Source organism: Coregonus clupeaformis, unplaced genomic scaffold, assembly GCF_020615455.1.
Source record: "Coregonus clupeaformis isolate EN_2021a unplaced genomic scaffold, ASM2061545v1 scaf1447, whole genome shotgun sequence".
NCBI lineage: Eukaryota > Metazoa > Chordata > Actinopteri > Salmoniformes > Salmonidae > Coregonus > Coregonus clupeaformis.
In genome coordinates, this window is record NW_025534901.1 from 41606 (window position 1) to 69177 (window position 27572).

The 27572-nt window shown below is 45.7% G+C and overlaps 2 long non-coding RNA genes and 1 pseudogene across 2 annotated transcripts; all 3 read right to left on the reverse strand.

The window, feature by feature from the left end:
- Positions 1–2844: 2844 nt before the first annotated feature.
- LOC123487071 overlaps positions 2845–27572 on the reverse strand; it is a 32128-nt pseudogene continuing 7400 nt past the window's right edge.
- LOC123487064 lies at positions 3318–3721 on the reverse strand. Its single transcript, XR_006659602.1, has 3 exons — positions 3690–3721; positions 3482–3532; positions 3318–3372 (listed from the first exon to the last, which is right to left on the reverse strand). It is a non-coding gene; the product is annotated as an uncharacterized LOC123487064 (long non-coding RNA).
- On the reverse strand, positions 16101–18078 carry LOC123487067. Its single transcript, XR_006659606.1, has 3 exons — positions 17993–18078; positions 17243–17512; positions 16101–16300 (listed from the first exon to the last, which is right to left on the reverse strand). It is a non-coding gene; the product is annotated as an uncharacterized LOC123487067 (long non-coding RNA).

Here is a 27572-nt window from a genome sequence, read left to right on the forward strand (position 1 = left end):
GTTGCCGCCGGAGACAGCTGCTGGGATGGAACAACGACCAAGGAGCAGCCGGGACGACCAGTGGAGTTTCGGCAAGCTTGGAGGAAGACGGAGGGACAGCCCTGCCCCCTGCTGGCCCTCCCGAAGGCGACATTCCCACTGTGGGCCCCCCGACAGCCTCAAAGTGCCCGAAGCTAAGTCCAACTGAGCCCCACAGTTTTTCAAAAGTCCATTCCCAGTATACAGGGGTCCTGTACCGCTGCTACCCACACCGGACACCCCACAGTTCTCCCCCCACAGTCACAGACACCCGACACTTCCCTAACATGGGGGCTAGCTCCCCCGTGACAGTCCGTAGCTGGACAAGGGTCGGCTCCACCCGCACCCCAACAGGTAGTATGTCTGGTCTCACCAGGGTTACTGTAGAGCCCGTGTCGACCAGGGCCAAACATTCCACCCCCTCTACCTTGACGATGACATTGCAGAAGTCCCCAATGGTGGTACGTCCCACCACAACTACCGGACTAGGAAACACGGTGGCAGCTACACCCTGGGGAAGCAGGTCCCCACCCTCTTGCCTGCACTGCTGGGTACATCTTCTGCTTACTGTGGGTTCGGGGGGCGGAGGAATGGGCCCGCGCTGCCCCCTGCGCGAGAACCCGCTGTCGTTTCCCTGTTGACTGGAGAATCTGCCACACTCCCGCTGAATGTGGCCAGTCTGGCCACAACCCCAGCAGACAATGGAAGTTGAGCTGACACTGCGATGTTGTCTGGAGCCCTTCTCAATGACAAGCGAAGCGGTCTTGACTAACCCTCCCAACTCGTCGACCCACTCTGGTTTGGTGACCCCCGGCACCCCGGCCGCCGCTGCTCTCACCTCTGGTTGACTGGCAACCTCCACTCTCACTCCCTCACCCCAGATCAGCTCCCTCTTCCTGGCTATCTCCACTGCAGCCCGCAGAGATGCTGGGTCCGACATCTGCACATGCTTACCCAGTTCGGTGGGGGAGAGCGCTCTAATGAAACTGTCCCGTGCCAGCTCGTCTTGCACCCCAATCGACATATTTGCATAAGCCCGCCTGGTCAGGCTCAGAATATCACTTGCCAACGCCTTTAATGATTCCCCCTGAAGTCTCTTTTTGTTATTCAGTTCAATCCGCAGCATGTTGGGCTGTGCATCGCTGCCGAAACGGCCCCCCAATGCCTCCACTAGCGCACCGTAGTCGCCCCTCTCGTCCGGGGCTAGCGTTAGCAGACATTCCGACGCCTCCTCTGACAGGCTCAGGGCAAGCTGTAACCCTTTCGTCTCGTCAGACCACCTCCCGGCTCTAGCCAACAACTCGAATTGAGTGAAAAAAACTTCCCATTTACCTTGTCCATTGAACTTTGGAAGTTTAGCCGCTACCGTGGCTAATGGCAATAGGGCGCTGCCATCTCTGTTTACATAAGGAGGTCCAGCCATTTCCGCACGCGGTGACGTCGATATCTCCGTCGCCGTGACGTCTGTTCTGGTCGAGCGGTTTGAAGGAAAACCCGCCCGTTCTGCCATCTTGCTGACTGACAATTTAACTCCCGCCATGTGGCTCTCCAGCTCTTCTACAGCCGTCATCGCCTGACCCTCCCGACCGGGTACACCCGAGCCCACAACGGCCACTTTGTCCGACTCTTCCTTAACTTTCCGCCTCGCCCCGATCATCCTGACCGTAGATGCGAGTCACGCTAAAGCTAACCACGGCCTATACTGAAACAGCTAACTCGCCTAATCTCGATCTATCCCGTCGTTCGAAAGCACTTCTGACACCAATGTAATGACCCAGCTGGATCATAAAGTAAAAGAGAGACGGGCACCAGGTGTACAGGCAGAACACAGGTTTATTCCTGAATGGGCTATTGTTCAGGCCACAACCCACGCCGCTAAACCTCGAACATACACAAATAGAACATGTCAAATCAAGGGTCCCGAACAGAACAGAAGAGATGAGACCGTAACCCCTATTTTTCATTCCAAAACCCCGCGGGATTACCCATCATACCCCCCAACCTTTCCATCTGTCCTGGCATATTTAACCCCTGCTAGTACCCATGAGAACGATAACACATCCATGAACACAGAACACAATACAGGGTCGTTACAGTATACTTTGATATACTTTGGGCTCCCGAGTGGCGCAGCGGTCTAAGGCACTGCATCTCAGTGCTTGAGGCGTCACTACAGACCCCCTGGTTCGATTCCAGGCTGTATCACAACCGGCTGTGATTGGGAGTCCCATAGGGCGGCGCACAATTGGCCCAGCGTCGTCTGGGTTTGACCGGTGTAGGCCGTCATTGTAAATAAGAATTTGTTCTTAACTGACTTGCCTAGTTAAATAAAGGAAAAATAAATATCAGAGCATTATTTTCATAACTATAATACAGGTGCAGCATCTTAATTTGATCACTCTGCTGTTTTAGGAAATGTCCTGCACAGCAGGAAATGCAAACTCGTAGTGTATTGAAGATCTAAAAAAGGCTTCTAAAGTTTGTAATTTCCACTAGAATTTCAGACTTGATTTTCCCTAACTACAAATGTATCAAGCCCTACAAAAATGTCCATTAATTATAATACATACAATAATTCAAATTTCCTTTTGCTGCAGGATTATTTTCTTTCTTTGAGAAACTGGTGAAATTAAGATCCTTCACCTGTATTAGTGTCAATAGCATATGGCTATTAGTCTTACCTGGGGCTGTGTGTGGCTTCAATTGAGAAAAGACCATCTGCCGCTGGTGGGGTTGCTTTTTCTGTAGGAGGACGAACATCAGCATAATACGATAATTATATACAGAATAATATCCAGAATAATATCCAGAATAATATACAGCTATTCAGTATGGGGTCAAAGAGGAGTGAGGTTCTGATAGGGGGAATATGGAGGGAGGGATGTCTAGTCTTACATCTCTTCTTATTGGCTTTGACCTTCTTTTGGAGGTCAACCTCAGCATAGTTCACATCAACAGGTCCAGCTGCTACTGACAATGGACATTGCCAGTCAACAAATGAAGGAATTAGCTTAATGCATATTCTACCTCATCATCACAAACTCAGAAATTACGAATTAAGATTTTAATGACTGCCAACCTGTAGAATGGGTCTTACCTGTGGCTTCCCCTGTCTTCACCTCAGAGTAGACAGGATTTTCTTTTGGATAATCTCTCTTTACTGAGGAGGAGGAACTTGTAAATATATTTATATATATATGTACACATTGTAACTCATCTTAGATCCACTGCTACATTTCTTTCTCAATATATGTCACAGTTGAGAGTCACCTTTCCTTTTCTTGTCCAACTTGTTCAGTTGAATCTGAACGTAAGTCACATGACGTGGTCCAGCAGCAGAAGCACCAGCAGCATCTGAGACATAATACACAAACACCTCCACTTAGTCAAACTCTACATGTCATATTAAATGAAGAGAAGCAGGCTACTACACATTCATACTGAAAACATTACATTACACTACCATTATCATTGTTGTCTGAGGGATTGATCGTATCGTAGATGTTAGCATCACCTGTTGGTCGAAAAAGAGAGAGAAATCTTAGTTATTCCTCAGCTTGCCTATGAACATATAGTATGATAACATGTTGTAAACAAAGTGGATGTTGATGAGCCAGTGTATGAGGTTACAGAGAGAGGAGAGTGGTAGAGGTCTGGGCTGAGAGACTGACCATGCTGCTGATGTGTATACCCAGTATCAGGAGCTTGGCCCTGGGTAGATCCTTGGTCCTGTTGGGGGTGCTGGTTGGTGCTCTGGGGCTGAGGGGGCCTACAGGGAGAGAGATACTCAGCATAGGAAGCACAGAGAAGATGTTATACTGTACGTATCAATATAGTTGTGTGTCACGCCCTGGCTCTGGGACTCTTATATCTTGAGCCAGGGTGTGTAGATTCTATGTGTTTGTGTTCTGTGTGTAGGATCTAGTTTATGTGTATCTATGTTGGCCGGGGTGGTTCTCAATCAGAGGCAACGAGAATCAGCTGTTGCTTGTTGTCTCTGATTGGGAACCATACTTAGGCAGCCTGTTTGGCACAGTGTATTGTGGGATCTTGTTCCGTGTTGGTTTGTGTCTGTTACCAAGGACTTCACGTATCGTTTTGTTGTTTTTGTTAGTGTGGTGAATTTATAATAAAGTATGTTCGCATTCCACGCTGCGCATTGGTCCACTCCTTTCAACGATCGTGACAGAAGATCCCACCAAAACTGGACCAAGCAGCGTGTGTCGGAGCAAACGCCGGGTAGGGAGCTGGAGAAGTTGGCGATGGCCCAGGTGGGCCAATGGTGGTCCTGGGAGGACATGTTCGAGGGCAGAGGACCATGGGCAAGGGTTAAAGCCCTGGCGAGAGAGGAGGTACGGCGCCAACAGTGTCGTCGTCGGACAGACGAGAGGCACCCCCAAGAAATTTTTAGGGGGGGGTCACATGGCATGGGCGACGGGGCTGCTGGAGGCAGATAAAGGGCGAGTTAGTGGATGAGGAGAGAAGGCCACCGGGTTACGGGAGCCATTGGTGTGTAGAGGGAAGGAAAGTGTAGAGGCACGGCGAGAGGTACTGAGGTGTGTTGCCAGTCCGGTCCGTTCCTGATCCCTGTGTAAGGCCAGTGGTGTGTGTTCCCAGTGCGGTCCGGCCTGTTCCTGTCCCTCGCACCAAGCCTGTGATGCGCGTCGCCAGCCCGGTCCGGCCTGTTCCGGTCCCTCGCACCAAGCCTATGGTGCGCGTCGCCAGCCCGGTCCGGCCTGTTCCTGCCCCTCGCACCAAGCCTATGGTGCGCGTCACCAGCCCGGCCCGGCCGGTTCCTGCCCCTCGCACCAAGCCAATGGTGCGCGTCGCAAGCCCAGCCCGGCCTGTTCCTGCTCCCCGCACCAAGCCAATGGTGCGCGTCGCCAGCCCGGTCCTGCCTGTTCCTGCTCCCCGCACCAAGCCAATGGTGCGCGTCGCCAGCCCGGCCCGGCCTGTTCCTGCCCCTCGCACCAAGCCTATGGTGCGCGTCGCCGGCCCGGCCTGTTCCTGCTCCCCGCACCAAGCCTATGGTGCGCATCGTCAGCCCGGTCCGGCCCGTTCCTGCTCCCCGCACCAAGCCAGGGGTGCGCGTCGCCAGCCCGGCCCGGCCCATTCCTGCTCTCCGCACCAAGCCTGTGGTGCGCATCATCAGCCCGGTCCGGCCCGTTCCTGCTCCCCGCACCAAGCCAGGGGTGCGCGTCGCCAGCCCGGCCCGGCCCATTCCTGCTCTCTGCACCAAGCCTGTGGTGCGCATCGTCAGCCCGGTCCGGCCCGTTCCTGCTCCCCGCACCAAGCCAGGGGTGCGCGTCGTCAGCCCGGTCCGGCCCGTTCCTGCTCCCCGCACCAAGCCTGTGGTGCGCATCGTCAGCCTGGTCCGGCCCGTTCCTGCTCCCCGCACCAAGCCTGTGGTGCGCATCGTCAGCCCGGTCCGGCCCGTTCCTGCTCCCCGCACCAAGCCAGGGGTGCGCGTCGTCAGCCCGGTCCGGCCCATTCCTGCTCCCCGCACCAAGCCTGTGGTGCGCGTCGTGCCCGTTTCACCGGTGCCTGGTCAGGTACCGGTCAGCTGCTCCACATCGGAGCCTAAGCAATCCGCTCCACCGATGTCCAGTCCAGCTCCAGCCAGCGGGACCAGAACAGGGGCACTACGGGGGGGTTATTAGAGGGTGGTGGTCATGCCCGGAGCCGGATCTGCCTCCGAGGAGGAATGCCCACCCGGCCCTCCCCTGTTCGGTTTATGTTTGGCGCGGTCGCAGTCCGCGCCTTTGGGGGGTACTGTCAGGCCCTGGCTCTGGGGACTCTTATGTTGAGCCAGGGTGTAGAGTCTATGTTTTGTGTTTCTATGTTCAAGATCTAGTTCAATGTGTATCTATGTTGGCCGGGGTGGTTCTCAATCAGAGGCAATGAGAATCAGCTGTTGCTTGTTGTCTCTGATTGGGACCATACTTAGGCAGCCTGTTTGGCACAGTGTATTGTGGGATCTTGTTCCGTGTTGGTTTGTGTCTGTTACCAAGGACTTCACGTATCGTTTTGTTGTTTTTTGTTCGTGTGATGAATTTATAATAAAGTATGTTCGCATTCCACGCTGCGCATTGGTCCACTTTTTCAACGATCGTGACATTGTGAGACAGGTGTCGTCACCAGAATATTATTTTGAACTAGAAACATTGTGTTATGTACTGAACTTTCTTCAAATATTTATATTATATTTAGACATTTCTCTCCTAAACATGTAATTTAATGTTTTGAATTAAATGAGAAATAGTAAATGTCTCACCTTTTGCTGTTTTGATATCTCCACAGCAGGACCAGGAGAATGACCAGTAGAACACCAGCAACAACCAGACCCACAACCACTCCTACTAGGACTGATGTAGAGGATCCAGGAGCTATGACGAGAGACTGGAGAGAGAACAGCACAACACAATCAGACTCTGAGGCAGAAAATAAATAAAGTCGTTTAATTCCTGTATGTATCTGAGTCTGATGACTTGGAGATCAGAGATGATAAGAGAGGGATGAAATGTTTTACTCTGTTCTCCTCACACACGGTCAGGGAGAGCAGCTGATAAGCAGCAGTAAGGTACGGCTCACTGTGACAGGTAAGGGTCTCAATCACAACCGTGCCCTGTTTTAAATGTGCACTCTGTAGGATTTATGCTAGATTTGCCTCTAGGGGCGCAAGTGAGACAAAATGCAATCATTGGACATAAGTGACCCTCCACACCCAGAAGTAAAAGTTTAGGAATTTCACATTTTGTACATGTCACTAGTTTGATAGCCTATTTATTATAGGCAAAACTGTTATTTCTAATCATTTCAAAATGTTGCTAATTTTTATCTCTACATTATTCAAATTTCATTGCACGTTTTGTTTTTGTAAAATGTGGTATCTATTCACAAGACCTTCCTTTGTTTCTGTTCAAATGTCCAGAGCGTCTCGTTGAGCCTAGTGTTTGTAAGGTCTTCAGCGTTTTGAAGGATGGCCACTGTGTGATGGCTCTTCAGTGCTCCTCTACAGTGAAGGACACCAGCTTTTCTTGGGAGCCAGAGGCTTTGTTTGACGGCTCCTTCTGGAGGGGGAGTCCCAACGCCAACATATCTGTTGTCTGGTCGTCTTACAGCCCCAACAGAAATGTCACCTTCATCTGTATTGCCAGCAACGGGCTCACTAACGCCTCTAGGGTTGTGAGGGAGACATGCCAAGGTACAGTAATTTCTAGGGCCAGGATTTATTTCTGTAACACATGACCTGACCAGGAAAAACTGGTGTATTCATGAACCTTTGGGCAGGGAATTCTTAAGCCAGCCAGCTATGCAGTAAGACAGGGAGGAATTATTGTAGATGCTGGTGAAGCTTGCGGTTGAATTTGTGAACAAAGTGAGGCATTATTTGTGTTCTTACCTTGTTATCACACTCTTTTGTTCTCTCCTATGTCCTCAGATGAACAGCCCAAGCCTGACGTGGTGGTGGAGGGGGAGACCCGCGTCCCTGGGATCGTAATGTTGCTCTTAGGATTTCTGTTTGGATGTCTTTTAACATATATTTTCAGAGGTGAGTGGGAGTTAAAAATTACAACAAATTTTCATTTCTATCAAATTTCACAGTGTCTTGTGTATCAATAAACGCTCCCTTAATTTAAGTTCTAGCTGAAATGAAGACGTGTTACTACCTATATTTTGTTTGCTAGGTGCAAAATAGAAGATATCACTGACTGCCTTGTTTTATGTTTGTCATAGAGTCCTTCACATGCATTTACATTTACATTTTCGTCATTTAGCAGACGCTCTTATCCAGAGCGACTTACAAATTGGTGCATTCACCTTATGATAGCCAGTGGGACAACCACTTTACAATATATCACTTTTTTGGGGGGGTGGGGTAGGGGGAGGGTAGAAGGATTACTTTTATCCTATCCCAGGTATTCCTTAAAGAGGTGGGGTTTCAAGTGTCTCCGGAAGGTGGTGAGTGACTCCGCTGTCCTGGCATCGTGAGGGAGCTTGTTCCACCATTGGGGTGCCAGAGCAGCAAACAGTTTTGACTGGGGGTCACGCCTGTTAGGCCTACTGCTGCTAGGTAGCTCTCTCTCTGCTCTCCCCCTCCCCTCTGTCTGTCCTTGATTGCAGGAGTGAAGTCTGGTGTGCGGGAGTCAGGGTTCCAGCTGCAGCTCATTCACCATAATCACCTCAGCCTTTAAGACCCGGTCAAACTTTCCACTCATCGTCAGATCATAGTCAAGACGACCATATATTTGGAACCTGACTCCTGCCTCCGCTTCACTCCTGCCACCACCATCCTGCTCTCCATTACCGGACCTCTCTTTTGGACTCACCACGGACACTAGGACATTACGGTACCACACCTGCCCTGATCTGGATCTGTTACCCTCCCTGTACCTGGACTTGCTCTTCCCATATATTTGGAAACCTGGACTTTGAACATTGTAAATAAACCTGTTAAAACTTCTCTGGCTTGGTGTACTTGTCTGCATTTGGGTTCTTATCCAGTTAAATCATAACAGTATGATCTGACCAACATGAACCCAGCAGACAGTAGCTCGGATACCACCCCAGAGTGCACTCAAATTTGGACTGCCATAGCCAATCAGGGCATTTTACTTGGCCAACATGATACCCTGTTTAAAACGATTGCTGAGGACAGTCAGGTGCTGCTTAATCAGGTTCAATTACTCTCCAATCAAGTATCTGCCCTTACTACCCCTTCAGCCCAGATCAGAGAGCCTTTTGTTCCTGCTCCAGAGCGCTATGACGGGAACATTGGAACCTGTGGCGATTTTTTGACTCAATGCTCGTTAGTGTTTGAACAATAGCCCCTCACCTACGCCTCAGAAAGAGCCCGTATTGCCTACCTTATCAACTCTACTAGCGGTTCCGCTCGTGCCTGGGGATCCGCGGTCTGGGAGAGTCAGTCGGACATTTGCAACGCTTACGTTGCCTTCACCACGGAGATGAGGAAGGTTTTTGACCACCCCGTACGAGGCAAGGAGGCTGCGAAACGGCTGTTTTCTCTTCGGCAGGGGGCTCGTAGTGTGGCGGAGATGGCAGTGGAGTTTCGGACTTTAGCAGCAGTGAGTGGTTGGAATGACGAGGCATTACAAGGAGTGTTCATCAATGCTTTGTCTGAGACCTTAAAAGATGAATTGGTGTCATATGATGAATCGCCTACGCTGGATAATCTTATTTCACTCACTATCAGGTTGGATAATCGGATTCGGGAGCGCCGCCGGGAGAGGAGTGTTAGTTCCAAGCAACCTGTCTGTCATCAACAAACTCCTCCCTGCATCGTCCCTACGGAGAGAGCCGTGTCTTCCCGAGTCGATACGAGGAGGACTGAACCCGAAGCCATGGAGGTGGGTCGTGCACGGTTGTCCTCAGAGGAGCGTGCACGTCGTATTCAGGCTCGGGTCTGCCTGTATTGTGGAGAAGCTGGTCATTTCGTTCCTTCCTGCCCAGTTCGTCCGGGAAAAGGGCCGGCTCATCATTTATGGGAGAAGTTTTGGTGAGCCGAGCAGCGGATTCTTCCTCTTCTCCCCGCATTCTGCTCCAGGCATCCCTCCAGTGGCAGTCCCATAATTTCTCTGTTAGTGCGCTGATTGACTCTGGTGCCGACGAAAGCTTTTTGGATAGAGAGTGGGCTCAACAAATGGATTTGGAGACTGTTCCTATGGACTGTCCGCTGCAGGCTAAGGGTCTAAATGGACAATTGTTGACCCGCATTACCCATCAGACTGTTCCTGTTTGTCTTAGAGTGTCGGGAAATCATCAGGAGAACATTCAATTCCATATTATCGACTGCCCACAGACTCCCCTGGTCCTTGGTATCCCCTGGCTCATAAAACACAATCCACACATTGATTGGGTGACAGGTAGCATTGTTTCATGGAGCACATTTTGTCATGTGAATTGTTTGTGTTCTGCTCAGACTCCTGCCAGTACTGTGCCTCAACCTCCACTGGAGTCCATGGATCTTTCCGCTGTTCCTGACGTGTATCATGACCTGGCATCCGTTTTCTGCAAACACAGAGCTACTTCTCTTCCTCCTCACCGGCCTTACGACTGCGCCATTGACCTCCAGCCAGGAGCCCCGCTCCCCAGCAGTCGCCTGTACAATCTCTCCCGGCCGGAGACGGAGGCTATGGAGAACTACATTCGGGACTCCTTGGCGGCAGGTATTATGCGTCCTTCCTCGTCACCTGTAGGAGCGGGATTCTTTTTGTTGCTAAGAAGGATAAGACCCTCAGACCCTGTATTGATTACTGTGGACTTAACAACATCACCATTAAGAACAAGTATTCTCTGCCTTTGATTAATTCTGCTTTTCCCCTCCTTCATGGTGCTACCATCTTTACGAAACTGGATCTACGAAATGCGTATCACCTGGTGCGCATTCGTAAGGGTGATGAATGGAAGACTGCCTTCAACACACCCTTGGGACATTTTGAGTATCGGGTTATGCCTTTTGGGTTGTCTAATGCCCCTGCTGTTTTTCAGGCACTAGTCAATGATGTCCTTCGGGACATGTTGAATCGGTTTGTTTTTGTCTATCTGGATGATATCTTGATTTTCTCAGAGTCCTCCCAGGAACATGAACTGCATGTGCGCCAGGTGTTGCAAAGGTTGTTGGAGAACAAACTGTTTGTGAAGATGGAGAAATGTGAATTTCATGTGTCTGAGACCTCTTTTTGGGTTACATCATAGCTCAGGGGGAGCTGCGGATGGACCCAGCTAAGATCTCTGCTGTCACGGACTGGCCAGCTCCCTCTACCCGCAAACAACTTCAACGATTCCTGGGGTTTGCGAACTTCTATAGGAGGTTCATCAAGGACTACAGCCGCATTGCGGCGCCACTCACCGCTCTCACCTCCATCTCACGACCGTTCGCTTGGAATGAAGGGGGCCGAATCAGCGTTCGAAGAACTGAAACATCGCTTCGCCTCGGCTCCCATTCTGATGCAGCCGGACCCCGACCGCCAGTTTGTCGTGGAGGTGGATGCATCCGACACTGGGGTAGGTGCAGTGTTGTCACAACGTTCTCCGGAAGATAACAAACTGCATCCCTGTGCTTTTCTCTCAAGGAAACTTTCTCAGGCAGAGAGGAATTATGATGTTGGAAATCGTGAACTGCTCGCCGTTAAGCTGGCTCTCGAGGAGTGGCGACATTGGTTGGAGGGGGCGGAACAACCCTTCATCGTTTGGACGGATCATAAGAATCTGGCTTACCTCCAGTCAGCGAAGCAGCTCAACCCCCCGTCAAGCCAGGTGGGCACTATTTTTTGGGAGATTCAATTTTTTCTCTGTCTTACCGTCCTGGGTCACGCAACGTCAAGCCTGACGCCCTGTCTCGTGTTCATTCGGCTGTTGATACTGGTAGTAACCCTGAACCCATTTTGCCTCCTACCTGCAGTATTGCAGTCATCACATGTGACATCGAGGGGATTGTTAGACAGGCTCAACATCAGCAAGCTGACCCTGGGAGGGGTCCTCCTAACCGGATGTTTGTCCCTGAGTCTGCTCGCTCCCAGGTACTTCAGTGGGCTCACTCGTCTCCCCTTACCTGTCACCCTGGAGTTTCGCGGACCCTTGACTTTGTGCGACGGAAGTTCTGGTGGGCCACGATGGAGGCGGACACTCGAGCCTTCATTGCTGCTTGTACGGTATGTGCACGAAGTAAAAACTCCACCCAGGCCAGCGCTGGTCATCTACGACCTCTACCTATACCCAGCCGGCCCTGGTCGCATATCGCTATGGATTTTGTCACTGGACTTCCCCCTCATCTGGTAAGACTGTCATTCTTACGGTGATTGATCGTTTTTCTAAGTTCGCTCATTTTTTGGCCCTACCTAAACTGCCCACTGCCAGAGAGACGGCTGATATTTTGGTTGAACATGTGTTCCGCTCTCATGGTCTACCCACGGATATTGTCTCTGACAGGGGTCCCCAGTTTGTCTCCCAGGTGTGGAAAGCTTTCTGTAAAGCTTTGGGCATTGCATCCAGCCTGTCCTCTGGATATCACCCCCAGACCAACGGGCAAGCCGAGAGAGCGAACCAGGAGATGGAGACCGCTCTTCGCTGTGTCACTGGGTCTAACCCTGGGTCATGGAGCTCCATGCTTCCCTGGGTGGAATATGCTCATAACACCTTGACTAACGCTTCCTCTGGTTTGTCTCCTTTTCTGTGTGCTCTGGGTTATCAACCTCCCCTGTTCCCTTCCCAAGAGAGGGAACTTGCGGTACCCTCGGTGCAGTCCCACATGCGCCGCTGCTTCAAGGTCTGGAGGAAGGCCAGGGTAGCTCTGTCCCGAGCTTCGGCGTACATGCAGAGGCAAGCCAACCGTCACCGGTCCCAGGCTCCCGGTTACTCTCCTGGTCAAGAGGTATGGCTGAAGTCACGGGACCTTCCATTGAAGGTGGAGTCTAAGAAGATGGCGCCTCGTTTTATAGGACCGTTCAAGATACTGTCTATTGTTAACCCCTGCGCGGTTAAGCTACAGCTTCCTGCCTCCCTACGGGTTCATTCCACCTTTCATGTTTCCCAGATTAAGCCTGTGTCGGTTAGCCCTTTGTGCCCGCCCTCTCGTCCCCCTCCTCCGCCCAAGATCGTGGGTGGGGGTCCGGTCTACACTGTCCGGCGACTTCTGGATGTTCGCCGCCGAGGTCGTGGTTTCCAGTACCTGGTGGATTGGGAGGGTTATGGTCCCGAGGAACGTTCCTGGGTGCCCAGGAGCTTCATTGTGGATCCTGATCTGGTCCGAGAGTTTCATAGGTTACATCCCGATAAACCCCGTCGGCCGCCAGGTGGCGTCCGTAGAGGGGGTACTGTTAGGCCTACTGCTGCTAGGTAGCTCTCTCTCTGCTCTCCCCCTCCCCTCTGTCTGTCCTTGATTGCAGGAGTGAAGTCTGGTGTGCGGGAGTCAGGGTTCCAGCTGCAGCTCATTCACCATAATCACCTCAGCCTTTAAGACCCGGTCAAACTTTCCACTCATCGTCAGATCATAGTCAAGACGACCATATATTTGGAACCTGACTCCTGCCTCCGCTTCACTCCTGCCACCACCATCCTGCTCTCCATTACCGGACCTCTCTTTTGGACTCACCACGGACACTAGGACATTACGGTACCACACCTGCCCTGATCTGGATCTGTTACCCTCCCTGTACCTGGACTTGCTCTTCCCATATATTTGGAAACCTGGACTTTGAACATTGTAAATAAACCTGTTAAAACTTCTCTGGCTTGGTGTACTTGTCTGCATTTGGGTTCTTATCCAGTTAAATCATAACAACGCCAAGGTTCTTTGCACTCTGGGAGGAGGACACAACGGAGTTGTCAACCATGATGGCGAGATCATGGAGCGGGCAGTCCTTCCCCGGGAGGAAGAGCAGCTCCGTCTTGCCGAGGTTCAGCTTGAGGTGGTGATCCGTCATCCACACTGATATGTCTGCCAGACATGCAGAGATGCGATTCGCCACCTGGTTATCAATCAGGTTCAACAAGTAAGCAGCTTTACTTTAGAAACAACTTCCTCCTGTGCACGGACATCAAACAGCTCAACGTCTAGTTGTGATTTACGTTTGGTTGAGTTGTCAACTAATGTGAATTCAATGTGAAATCAACCCCCAAAAATCTATATGTCATTGGATTCATGTCTAAGGTTGGTGAAAAAAATATGAAAAGCCTTTACATTACAGATTTTGTTCAAATCCAATCACTTTTCCACGTTGCTTCAATCTCCTCACATAGATTGTTTTGGTTGAAATGACGTGGAAACAATGTTGATTCAACCAGTGTTTGACTGTTTGACCAGTGGGTATGTACATCAAATGTCTATACCAAGGTTTGTTGGTATTTTTGGTGTTTTTACAGGCGTCGAAGCATCAACCAGGTCGGTACTACACTTTCGGGATAAAAAAAAACTCCAGCCTACCTATAGAAAGGAGCTGAACATCGTAGTCGACAAAGTGCCTGAAGAAGAGCACCTGCCCTGACTGACATTTCTCCCTGGCTCCCCCACTCAAGCTACTGCCTATACATACTGCCTCAATGCCTTATCATCTGAAGCTGTTGAATCCAATCGCCCAAGAATCTGCCAGATCCTTTTGTTTTTGTGATAGTTTTTTTTTAAGTTCTTAAATGAAAGCGCTTTATAAAATACATATATTATTATTATTGTTATGTATAGAAGAGGATAATACACCTGAAATACAAAAATGTAATTTATGTTGTAATTCATGTTTTTCTATCACTTAAAGGTAGCCTTTCTCAAATACTGCACTTTTGTGACTGTGAATCATTATATGATCTCTGCGTTATGATTTCTACAAATCATTATATTTATTAGGATGTTCTCTCCTTTTTCTCAATATGTAAAGACAGTATTATTGTTTTAAGGTCTATTCATTGTCTGATTTCACACAATAACAAAATATAGTTTGAGCATATTTTGAATTGATGGGAATGTGGCCTATGTGATTTCTACAAAGCATGTCTGTGGAATGTAAAACTTTTTACTGTACAATACACATCTAAAGTACAATACAAACAAATCAATTGTTTTCAACGCTTGTAGAGTCCCACAGAATCACTGGTAATCTTTAAGAATATATTTTTGTATGGCTATTAGTTGTTATTACGCAAATATAAACAGTTAATGCAACAATAGAATGCAATATAACCTAGGAAATAGTTATGTAACTCTGAATATCTGGAAAATAACAAGTTGTACCACATAATGATCATGAACAGACGAAGATTCTAGTTCTGAACAAGTAAGCAAAACAAAACAGAAATGTGCAGGTCGTGATGAAATGAAACAGTAACATCTATGTACAGAAGGTACACATGAAGGATGCTGAGGATGCAGAGGGTTCTATATCTATAGATGCCCAGATTATGACCACATCCTGTTCAGCTCACAGTACTTCCTGGTTGGAAGAAGAAGGGGCTTCTGGCTGGCGTCCAAATGTGATCTTGTCATACAGAGTCTGCGGCTAAATGTGACAGGCAACCAAGAAGAAACTGTTTCAGCATTATGAAATGTAGACAATTTCCAAGTAGACTACATAGTCTCCTATTCACGCAGAGACTGTTTTATTTTATTTATGTTCAAAGATATCAGGTATGACCATTCATGTCACGCTCTCACCGTGTTCAGTCTTGGGACAGCCAGATCACCTACAGTCTCATAGATGGACATTGCCTGACTGTTTGATCTTGTATGGAATATATACAGAAAAAGGTACTTAAACCTATAAACAAAATGGATGAACATTGCACAAAAACACTGCCTATCAGCAATTACAATACACAGTATAGTGGAATACAGTACACATACATGGGTCGTTCCATGAAAACAGTGCTTGGACATCCCAGTCTCCATAGTAACCACTTTATACATATAATCCAGAGGAACATCCCTTTGATATTTTATGTATAAATTGTACATTTTAATTTTGAAAGCCTGTTATATTACATGATGTGCCCTTTAGACCATGTGGAGAATTGAATAAATCGGATTTTCGATCAGAGGCAGTAGGGATGACCAGGGATGTTCTGTTGATAAGTGTGTGAATTGGACCACTTTCCTGTCCTGCTAAGCATTCAAAATGTAATGAATACTTTTGGGTGTCAGGGATGTGTATGGAGTAAAAAGTACATTATTTTCTTTAGGAATGTAGCGGAGTAAAAGTAAAAGTTGTCATAAATATAAATAGTAAAGTAAAGTACAGATACCCAAAATGACTTCTTAAATAGTACTTAAAAATATTTTTACTTTACACCTCTGCTGTGTCCATATTGTCTGTGAGTTTCTAGTGGATAGACCATATGGTTCAAGATAAACTAGCCTAATTAATTTTTTAAAAGCATCTAATCAACAATGGCCATATTTTCAATTAACTCTGTAACTCTTCCAGCTATTAACTTTTTTCACAAGTGCCACCAGTTTGACCCCAATTTTTTTTTTTTACAAATATAAAGGATATTTATGCTAAAACCCTCATATAAAACATTGTTTTGATTTTTTTTCACAGCTTTGTGATTCAATTTAATTATTTTTAAATCATCTTATTTAGTTATTTCATATATTTTACGTGATAAGGCCACACAGAGGGCCAGAGATAATTACAGACACCTGTGATCATCTGAAATACCAAAAGGGGCTCTAGTTGTCTAGTGATAAATTACATACAATTCTTGAAAGTTACCAAAATTCTGGTAGTTTACTGCATACTTACATCTTTCATTCTTGTGTTGTCAGTTAGATCTGCTGTTTATGACAAGAACAAAATATCAACCAATAAGATAGATACTAAACAGGATATCCACAAACATACCCAATAATTAATACATTACACACTTCTGAGGTTTCACACTCGCTTTCCGATTTCCATAATATCCCTAAGCCCAACATTTTGAACAAAATATCTAATTATGCTTATGCCACATCAGAAACATCCTAAGAATACATCCAAAGCCTAAAATGTCCCTTTAAGTATAGATGAGGCCCCTATGCTGTACAAACCCGTGTTACAGCGGCCCCTGCAGCAATACACTGCCACAGCTACAGTGAGGATCAGCACCACAGCGCCACCTACTGGTACCCCGATGTAGATCCTATACCGGGCCAGCCATGTATCATACTCTATAACACAGATGTGATTAGACTGGTGTTTCTTAAACCTGGACATGGAGACCCAAAGGAGTCCACGTTTTCTTTTTTGCCCTAGCACTAACACACCTCATTCCACTAATCAACTCATCATCATACCTTAGTGGAATCAAGCGTGTAGTGTTAGGGCAACAACTAAATTGTCCCCAGGACCAGGACTAAGAAACACTGGATTAGACCAGTGGTTCCCAACTCCAGTCCTCTAGTACCCCCAACAGCACACATTTTTTGTTGTAGTCCCAGACCAAAAAAAAAACCTGAATTAACTCAATGAGGGCCTGATGATTAATGACAAGTAGAATCATGTGTGCTTGTCCCGGGCTACAATAAAAATGTGTACTGTTGGGGGTACTGGAGGACTGGAGCTGGGAACCACTGGATTAGACTCTGCAATATGCTAAAGCCTACAGAGTTCTATATTATATCTCCCCAATGTAATCACATGTATTACATAATACTGTATATTATATTTGACAACATAAGCACAGAAGCACACTGTATGAAAAGTGTATGGAGTGGATTATTATGATATCTGGTTACCTGGGGTTGTTGTGTCATTACTACACTTTACTGTTGTAGATGCAGATTTCCAACTGACTGAGTCGGAGGCGTAGCAGGTTACACTGATGTCTCCGTCTGCTGGTGACAGAGAGAAGTGTATCTGCTGGTCGTCCCTGTACGTCTCATTCCCTCTCTCCCAGGTGTAGGAGAGGTTGGAGCAGACTGACACGTTGCACAGCAGCCACACTGAACAGGACTGGTTGGCCAATAGCTACATCTTCTTCTGGATCGCCACCTTGGATATCGGCTCTGAGAGAGAGAGAGAGCGAGAGCAAGAGAGAGAGAGAGACAGAGAGAGAAACAGACAGACAAACACAGAGATAGAGAGAGAGAGAGAAACAGAGAGAGAGAGAGAGCAGAGAGAGAGAGAAACAGAGAGAGAGAGAGAGAGAGAGAGAGAGAGAGAGAGAGAGAGAGAGAGAGAGAGAGAGGAGAGAGAGAGAGAGAGAGAGAGAGAGAGAGAGAGAGAGAGAGAGAAACGGAGAGAGAAACACAGAGATAGAGAGAGAGAGAGGGGGGGAGACAGAGAGAGAGAGAGAAACAGAGAGAGAGAGAGAGAGAAAGAGAGAGAGCAAGAGAGAGAGAGAGAGAGAGAGAGAGAGAGAGAGAGAGAGAGAGAGAGAGAGAGAGAGAGAGAGAGAGAGAGAGAGAGAATCATTCTAAATGGACCATACCTTCAGGAGATAGACAATACAGGATAAAACTTTGGAATAACACAAAGCAGCCTACCATGGATCTGAAGATGGATGGTCATGGTTGGAATCTGGTAAGGGTAGGCAACAACACATCTGCCACGCTGATCCTCAACACGGGGGCCCCTCAGGGGTGTGTGCTTAGTCCTCTCCTGTTCTCCATGTTCACACACGACTGCGTGGCCAAGCACAACTCCAACACCATCATTAAGTTTGCTGACGACATAATGGTGGTAGGCCTGATCACCAACAATGATGAGGAGGAGGTCAGAGACCTGGCAGTGTGGTGCCAGGACAGCAACCTCTCCCTCAACTTGAGCAAGACAAAGGAGATGATCGTGGACTACAGGAAAAGGAGGGTCGAACATGCTCCCATTCAAATCGACAGGGCAGTAGTGAAGCGGGTCAAGAGTTTCAAGTTTCTTGGTGTCCATATCACCAACAAACTATTATGGTCCAAACATACCAAGAAAGTTGTGAAGAGGGCATGACAACGCCTTTTCCCCCTCAGGAGACTGAAAAGATTTGGCATGGGTCCCCAGATCCTCATAAAGTTCTACAGCTGCACCATCGAGAGCATCCTGACCGGTTCCATCACCGCCTGGTATGGCAAGTGCTCGGCATCCGACCGTAAGGCGCTACAGCGGGTAGTGCGTACGGCCCAGTACATTACTGGGGCCAAGCTTCCTGCCATCCAGGACCTCTATACCAGGCGGTGTCAGAGGAAGGCCTTCAAAATAGTCAAAGACTCCAGTCCCCCAAGTCATAGACTGTTCTCTCTGCTACCGCACGGCAAGCGGTGCCGGAGCGCCAAATCTAGGTCCAAAAGGCTTCTCAACAGCTTATACCCCCAAGCCGTAAGACTGCTGCAAAATTAATAAAATGGCCACCTGGACTATTTGTAATGACCGCCCCCCGCTGTTTATTATCTATGCATATATTCACTTTACCCCTACCTTCATGTACAAATTACCTTGACTAACCTGTACCCCTGCACATTGACTCGGTACCAGTACCCCCTGTATGTAGCCCCATTATTGTTTATTTACTAAATATTTTCTTAACTCTATTTTCTTAAAACTGCAATGTTGGTTAAGGGCTTGTAAGTAAGCATTTCACAGAAAAGTTTACACCTGTTGTATGCGGTAACATTTGATTTGATTATGTGACTGCTTCACCAGTAGAGTCGCAGCAACTTTTAGAAGTTGTGAAAATGTTCAAATTGTTCACTAATTTGACGAAGAATCGTTGAAAACGTACTTTCCTGTGATCGTTAATGTGTGTAGTCCTTCGTTTGATCCGGCAGAAACTAGAAATTCCCCTGAGTCTTGCAGTGTCAGTTCTCTGATTGTTAAACTGAAGTTATTGTCGTTCATCTCTAGTCTCCCCTCAAACTGTGATCTTGGTAAGGTAAAGTTATCTTCAAATTCTGCAATGACCATTTTGTTATACTTCCACTCCATTGACTTTAAATCTTTCCTTTCTAAGCCTGAGGGTAGCTCCACTGAGTCCCCCACTCCATTGTTGAACAACATAGAAATACCCACACCTGAAACACACAAATACACAACATGACATTCTGACATCAATCAATGGTTACACTTACACTACAGGGCTGTTATTACTGTGTATTTATTATTCATGTAAGTACAGTGTAGAAAGTATTGTAGTTACTCATTGTTACACTGTACACAGTGTACCGACAGTGTGCCTACACAAATAATTACACAATAATATACTGCAATGTAAAGTGTTACCCATCAATGAATAGATAATAATGGATTTAATTTAAACAGCACTTTTCCAGGTTTCATTTATACTGTATGACATTTAATATATCCACATTTAACATATCTTTACATATTTGAGTGTGTGGGTCCTATACTTTAGTTTTTTAAAGTCCACTCCTCCCCCACATTCAGCAGAACAGGATGAGATTACAGGACAAGAGAAGTAGGGGTGGATCTTTATCAATAAATGCTCCTTGGCTCACGTCTAAGTACAAATCGACTATGTGGAAATGCAAACATTTTGGATCCATGAAAAGCTCTATATAAAAACCATGTATTATTATTATACTATTATACATAAATTATTATTATTATTATTGTTATTGTTATTATTATTATTATTATTGTTATTATCATTGTTATTATTATTACAATTAAATATATATATTTTTATACTATTATTACTATTATTTTTATTGTTACTATTATTTTTATTATTACTAATTTTACTATAATTACTATTATTATTAATATTATTACATAATGTTTTTACTGTGTAATTATGCACCAGAAATGCATCATACACTCCATGGGCAACAATCAATTATGTATTATTAACCTTTAAAAAATGTCTTATTTCATTAATTATGAAAAAAAGAATGCAGTTACAATGACGAAACTTTAATATGTAGGACATAACAGCAGTTGTTCTTGTCCTGCAGACAAGTTATTTGGTCACACTTTATTTGGATAGTACCATATATAGTGCATTCGGAATGTATTCAGACCGCATGACTTTTTTCACATTTTGTTACGTTACAGCCTTATTCTAAAATTGGTTCAATTGTTATTTTTCCCTCATCAATCTACACACAATACCCCATAATGACAAAGCAAAAACAGGTTTTTAGAAATGTGTACAAATTAATTACAATTTAAATACTGAAATATTCAGTACTTTGTTGAAGCACCTTTGGCAGCGATTACAGCCTCAAATCTTCTTAGGTATGATGCTACAAGCTTGGCACACCTGTATTTGGGGAGTTTCTCCATTCTTCTCTGCAGATCCTCAGGTTGGATGGAGAGCGTCGCTGCACAGCTATATTCAGGTCTCTCCAGAGATGTTCGATCGGGTTCAAGTCTGGGCTCTGGCTGGGCCACTCAAGGACATTCAGAGACTTGTCCCAAAGCCACTCCTGCGTTGTCTTGGCTGTGTGCTTAGGGTTGTTGTCCTGTTGGAAGGTGAACCGTCGCCCCAGTCTGAGGTCCTGAGCGCTCTGGAGCAGGTTTTCATCAATGTCCTCTTTGTACTTTGCGACGTTCATCTTTCCTTCGATCCTGACTAGTCTCCCAGTCCTTGCTGCTGAAAAAATAAAACATAGCATGATGCTGACACCACCATGCTTCAGAATAGGGATGGTGCCAGGTTTCTTCCAGATGTGACGCTTGGCATTCAGGCCAAAAAGTTCAATCTTGGTTTCATCAGACCAGAGAATCTTGTTTCTCATGGTCTGAGTGTCCTTTAGGTTCCTTTTGGCAATCTCCAAGCGGGCTGTCTTGTGCCTTTTACTGAGGAGTGGCTTCCATCTGGCCACTCTACCATAAAGGCCTTATTGGTGGAGTGCTGCAGAGATGGTTGTCCTTCTGGAAGTTCCCCATCTCCACAAAGGAACTTGAGCTTGTCAGAGTGACCATCGGGTTCTCAGTCACCTCACTGACCAAGGCCCTTCTCCCCTGATTGCTCAGTTTGGCCGGGCGGCCAGCTCTAGGAAGAGTCTTGGTGGTTCCAAACTTCTCCCATTTAAGAATGATCGAGGCCGCTGTGTTCTTGGGGACCTTCATTGCTGCAGACATTTTATGGTAACATTCCACAGATCTGTGCCTCAACACAATCCTGTCTCGGAGCTCTACGGACAATTCCTTCGACCTCATGGCTTGTTTTTTGCTCTGACATGCACTGTCAACTGTGGGATCTTATATAGAGACAGGTGTGTGCCTTTCCAAATCATGACAAATCAATTGAATTTACCGCAGGTGGACTCCAATCAAGTTGTAAACACATTTCATGGATTATCAATGGAAACAGGATGCACCTGAGCTTAATTTCGATTCTCATAGCATACTTATGTTAAGTAAGGTATCTGTTTTTTCATTTTTAATATATTTGCAAAAATTTCTAAAAACCTGTTTTCGCATTGTTATAATGGGGTATTGTGTGTAGATTGATGAGAATTTGTATTGATTTATTCCATTTTAGAATAGGGGTGTAACGTAAGAAAATGTGGAAAAATGGAGGTGGTCTGAATACTTTCCGAATGCACTAAATCATACTATCAACAAACTATCTGTTGAAAAGCAACTGCTTGCTAAGTTTAAGTAAAGGTTAGGTTTAGAATAATGGTTAGGGTAAAGGTTAAGGTTAGGATGAGGGTTAAAGTTAGAGTTAGGGCTAGGGTTAGGGTTAGTAGATAGTTAGTGGAAATGTTGTTGACAGTTATTGAACATCTACAAATCATCTACAAACTACCTACTTGGGACTATCCAAATAAAGTGATAGCGAGTTATTTTTGTAAGGGGCGCCTTAAAAACATTGGATACAATCCAGTATCACCTTAAATATAATGAATGACATGCATCTAGAACATGATCGTAAGATCTCCTGCTTTCCAGAGGCACTGCAAAAGCTATTGATCCAACCACACCATCACAGACGGAATGTGTTTCATAAAATAATGCATTATCAAAACACCATACATGTTTGTCTGAATATAGTCAGAGGTGTTATCACACAGTAACAAAGTAAATGTTTTGAGATATCCAACCAATCACTGACAAGGCACTTCCCAATCAACACACACCATGTACAAACCAACAAGGAAGTTAACCGTTGAACAGTTTTCCTAACAGCAAGCAGAGAACAAAAAAACAGGAGAAAGAGAATCCATACAACTAACCATAGTGGAGGATAGAGAGTAGGAGTATTCCTGTTTGGAGAAGCAGGAGAGGGGACCACCAGACATCTCTGTTAGGTGCTGTGTGTCTGTTTCCTCTGGCTGTACGTCCTCCCTATCTCTCTGTGACTGACTGGTAGCTAGCTAGACTCACCAAAACACACAGAGAAGAGAGAGAGAGTAGAGAAGAGAGAGTAGAGACTTATTTTGATGAGGGCTGCTGTTCTAAAAAATACTGCCTGTATGTTAGTTGAAAAGGAAGTCACACTTTATAGTCGATCTCTAAAAATACACCTTCACTCAGCTTGAGAGTTGGACCATGAGGAGTGCGTGTTTGGGGTCTGTTACTGCGGTGATCAGGCTGATGGTATCAGAACGGTGTGTGTGTGTATTTTCATGTAGGCATCGTATGCCTGCAGAAGGGTTTGCATGAGTTATCCTGCATGCTCATTGTTCAGTGTGTTTTTTGTGAGGAAGTGGGTCCTAGCTTACTGACAAAGGCCCCCTTCTACGTTTCATGTAACATAATGTGTCACTTCCTGTCTGGTGGTCTCCGTGACACAGTCTGTCTGTCTGTCTGTCTGTCTGTCTGTCTGTCAGTCAGTCAGTCAGTCAGTCAGTCAGTCAGTCAGTCAGTCAGTCAGTCAGTCAGTCAGTCAGTCAGTCAGTCAGTCTGTCTGTCTGTCTGTCTGTCTGTCTGTCTGTCTGTCTCTCTGTATGTCTGTCTGTCTGACCACATAGATATAAACACAGACACAGAACCCCCCTAACTGGAACAGTGATGCCATTAGTCATTAAGACCTTGTCTGTAGGATGGTGAGAATATGAGCAAGACCTGGTCAGGTAGTTTACACGTGGAATGTAGCACAGTTATGGAACTGGGTTGTGGGTTCGATTCCCTCGGGGGACCATTATGAAAAAGTATGGAAATCTACGCTTACTTGAACGACCTCTTTCCAATTTCCAATCACATTTCAGTTTTAAAAACACACAAGACATTTGTGTGTGTTGGATGTAGAACTACAGCAGGTTAATGTTAAAGTATAGTGAGAGGTCCTTGCTTTCTTAGATGAGGGGGCGGTTATAAAATGTTGCACATCACTATTTTTATCAGAGAAAGGACGTCACGTGTCTCAAGTTCTTGATATGTATTTCTGTTAGTATTTCCTGATGTTGCAACTAAACCATAACTGATCAACCTAAAGTACTAGTTTGGAGAGTTCTCTTTTGACATTTCTCTTCTCTTCTCTTCTCTTCTCTTCTCTTCTCTTCTCTTCTCTTCTCTTCTCTTCTCTTCTCTTCTCTTCTCTTCTCTTCTCTTCTCTTCTCTTCTCTTCTCTTCTATTATATTCTATTCTATTCTATTCTATTCTATTCTATTCTATAATAGTCTATATTATTCTATTCTGTTTTATTACCAGGGGTTTTCCAATCAAATGCCAGACATTCAATTATAGAGTTTTGTTATCAGTAAAGATGTTGAAACTCTGAAATGTTGCCACCCCAGCACTTTTCCTGGTTTGTTAAAGAGGAAGTGATACACAGTACCAGTACTGACTAGCTCCTCAGAACTGCTGCAGAGAGGATATGACATTAGAAAGCGGTCCTTTTCAGGCACACCCTTCCCTAAAAAGTCATTATGAAAATCTCAATGGGTCTTAAGCTGATGGGATACAGCAGTTGAACTAAGCTCATGAGGCATTTATAAGTTATATTCTTCAAGATTCAATGGGTATATATCATTAAAGAGATGAACCGGTACTTTTGTACACTTTTTAGCCAGTAGTTGTGAAAGAATCGCTCACAAGCCAAAAGTGGTCCTTGAAAATTGCATACTACATCACATATGTGCAGATTGCTCTCTCTCTCACTCTGCTGTGGGAGCATGATGTGCCTCTTGCTAGCTGTCACTCACATGGCGAGGGGCTGAAGCTCATTGGTTGAACTCAAATTGGTAGGGGGCTGGCCCACTTGGGGGAAATGTAGGGAAAATGGCGCAACACAGCTTCCAGAAAAACAGTCGCTGTCAAACTAGGGACTTCCTGGGTAATTAAGGTAAGACAGTAATTCTGCTCATACTACACAATACACTACTGTACATATACACAAAAGTATGTGGACACCCCTTCAAATTAGTGGATTCGGCTATTTCAGCCACACCCGTTGCTGACAGGTGTATAAAATCGAGCGCACAGCCAGAATGCCCTTTCCTGTTTCAGCATGACAATGCCCTATGGCACAAAGTGAGGTCCATACAGAAATGGTTTGTCGAAATTGGTGTGGAAGAACATAAAAATAGATATTTAACCAGGCAAGTCAGATAAGAACAAATTCTTATTTACAATGACAGCCTACCCGGCCAACACTGAGCCAAATGTGCGCCGCCCTATGGGACTCCCAATCACGGCTGGATTGTCATACAGCCTGGAATTGAACCAGGGTCTGTAGTGACGCCTCTAACACTGAGATGCAGTGCCTCAGACCGCTGCGCCGCTGGCCTGCACAGAGCCCTGACCTCCACCCCATTGAACACCTTTGGGATGAATTGGAACGCCGACTGTGAGTCAGACCTAATCGACAAACATCAGTGTCCGACCTCACTAATGCTCTTGTGGCTAAATGGAAACAAGTCTCTGCATCAATGCTCCAACATCTAGTGGAAAGCCTTGCCAGAAGAGTGGAGGCTGTTATAGCAGCAAAGGGGGGACCAACTCCATATTAATGCCCATGATTTTGGAATTAGAAGTTCAACTAGCAGGTTTCCACATACTTTTGGTCATGTAGTGTACTTTGTAGTTTCCACAGTTCCGGAGTATGTCTTTAATTTAAAAGTCCCAAAATGTATGTACCGATCACAGATTTAACTCATACATTGACAAGCCCAATAACTTTATTAGGCTGAAGGAGGGCTGGCCAAAACAGGTTGTATGAAAGAGTTGACAATGATGACAACATCCATTTACTGTAAGAAAGCATTAATGTCATCTCTTGGATGAAAAACTAAAGTTTATTAAAAAGCACAATGCATAGATATTCAAAAAGTACAGTTGAATTGAAAAAAAACATGTATAATACTGATAATATTCTGTAAAATTAATAAAGAAATATGTTAATCTATCATCGAATGACAGAAATAATGAATCAAAGATAATACATTTCAGACATTGATAACATAAACAATAAATACAAAATTGCCATGATGGTGCCGCTTATGGAAGCCATGGATCATCGATCCCATACATTTTTTTGTACATTTAATCCTTAGTTGTTTTTAATGGTCCAATGCAGACATTTTTATCTCAATATCAAATCATTTCTGGGTAACAATTAAGTATCTTCATGTGATTGTTTTCAATTAAAATGATCCAAAAAAAAATATGTTTCTAAGCAAAGCGCAATTTGACAATCAAGAATTTAGCTAGGAATGTCTGGGCGTGGTCTTAGTGGAAAGGGGAAAACTGAATATTAGGTAGGTGTTCCTAAAGTTTGGTATACTCAGTGTATATAAAACACAGGAAAATCACGTTTTTGACAGCGCTGGGACTTTAAGTCGTTTTCTTTTGCCATTTTTCTATCAGCTTTTTGTTTTTTTTAATTGGTAATTCAGAATCCGTAATTAATTGGTCATCCTGAATGAGTTTTAAGTTTGAATTTGCCAGTTTGGCTCACTTGCTACCTACCAAGCTAGCTTGGAGACTGTTTGGATGTGAATGGGTTAGAATGCCACAACACCGGCTTGGAGAGAAGCAGAAGAAGTGAGAGGACTGCATGAGGAGATGGCTGGGACTAGTGGATAAGATACTCTGACTGATAATGTTATGCTTCTAGTGCCTTTGAGGCAGCATAATAGCATCACCCAAGTGGGTGCCACATGGAGTTAGTGGAGAGGAGTGGCTAGCCAGCTAAGCTAACTATCACCAACCCAGAGCACGGAGGACATGGGGGGGCAGCTGCTGACTGTCTCTCTACTCTGACCGGCTCCCTCCTCCACTCATAGGATCATCAGACCATCAATGCTTCCTCAGTTTTTAATGCCATCAGATCTGCTTCCCTGATCATCCGTCATCTTGTCCAGTTCCATTACTCTCACAATTTATACATTTGTTTATGTTTTTTGTTTGTTCTTCTATAAGCAACTCAGCTTTTAACTGCCATTTATGCAACATAAATCTACTGAACTAGGGCAACAGGTAGCCTAGTGGTTAGGAGCAAGCAAAAGGTTGCTGGTTCGAATACCCGGAAGACTAAGGGAAAAATCCTTCATGTAAACTCAGCAAAAAAAGAAACGTCCCTTTTTGAGGACAGTGTCTTTCAAAGATAATTCGTAAAAATCCAAATAACTTCACAGATCTTCATTGTAAAGGGTTTAAACACATGCTTGTTCAATGAACCATAAACAATTAATGAACATGCACCACGGTCGTTAAGACACTAACAGCTTACAGACGGTAGGCAATTAAGGTCACAGTTATGAAAACTTAGGACACTAAAGAGGCCTTTCTATTGACTCTGAAAAACACCAAAAGAAAGATGCCCAGGGGCCCTAGGCATGCTGCAAGGAGGCATGAGGACTGCAGATGTGGCCAGGGCACTAAATTGCAATGTCCGACTGTGAGACGCCTAAGACAGCACTACAGGGAGACACGTGTAACAACACCTGCACAGGATCGGTACATCCGAACATCACACCTGCGGGACAGGTACAGGATGGCAACAACAACTGCCCGAGTTACACCAGGAACGCACAATCCCTCCATCAGTGCTCAGACTGTCCACAATAGGCTGAGAGAGGCTGTTCTGAGGGCTTGTAGGCCTGTTGTAAGGCAGGTCCTCACCAGACATCACCGGCAACAACGTCGCCTATGGGCACAAACCCACCGTCGCTCGACCAGACAGGACTGGCAAAAAGTGGTCTTCACTGACGAGTCGCGTTTTT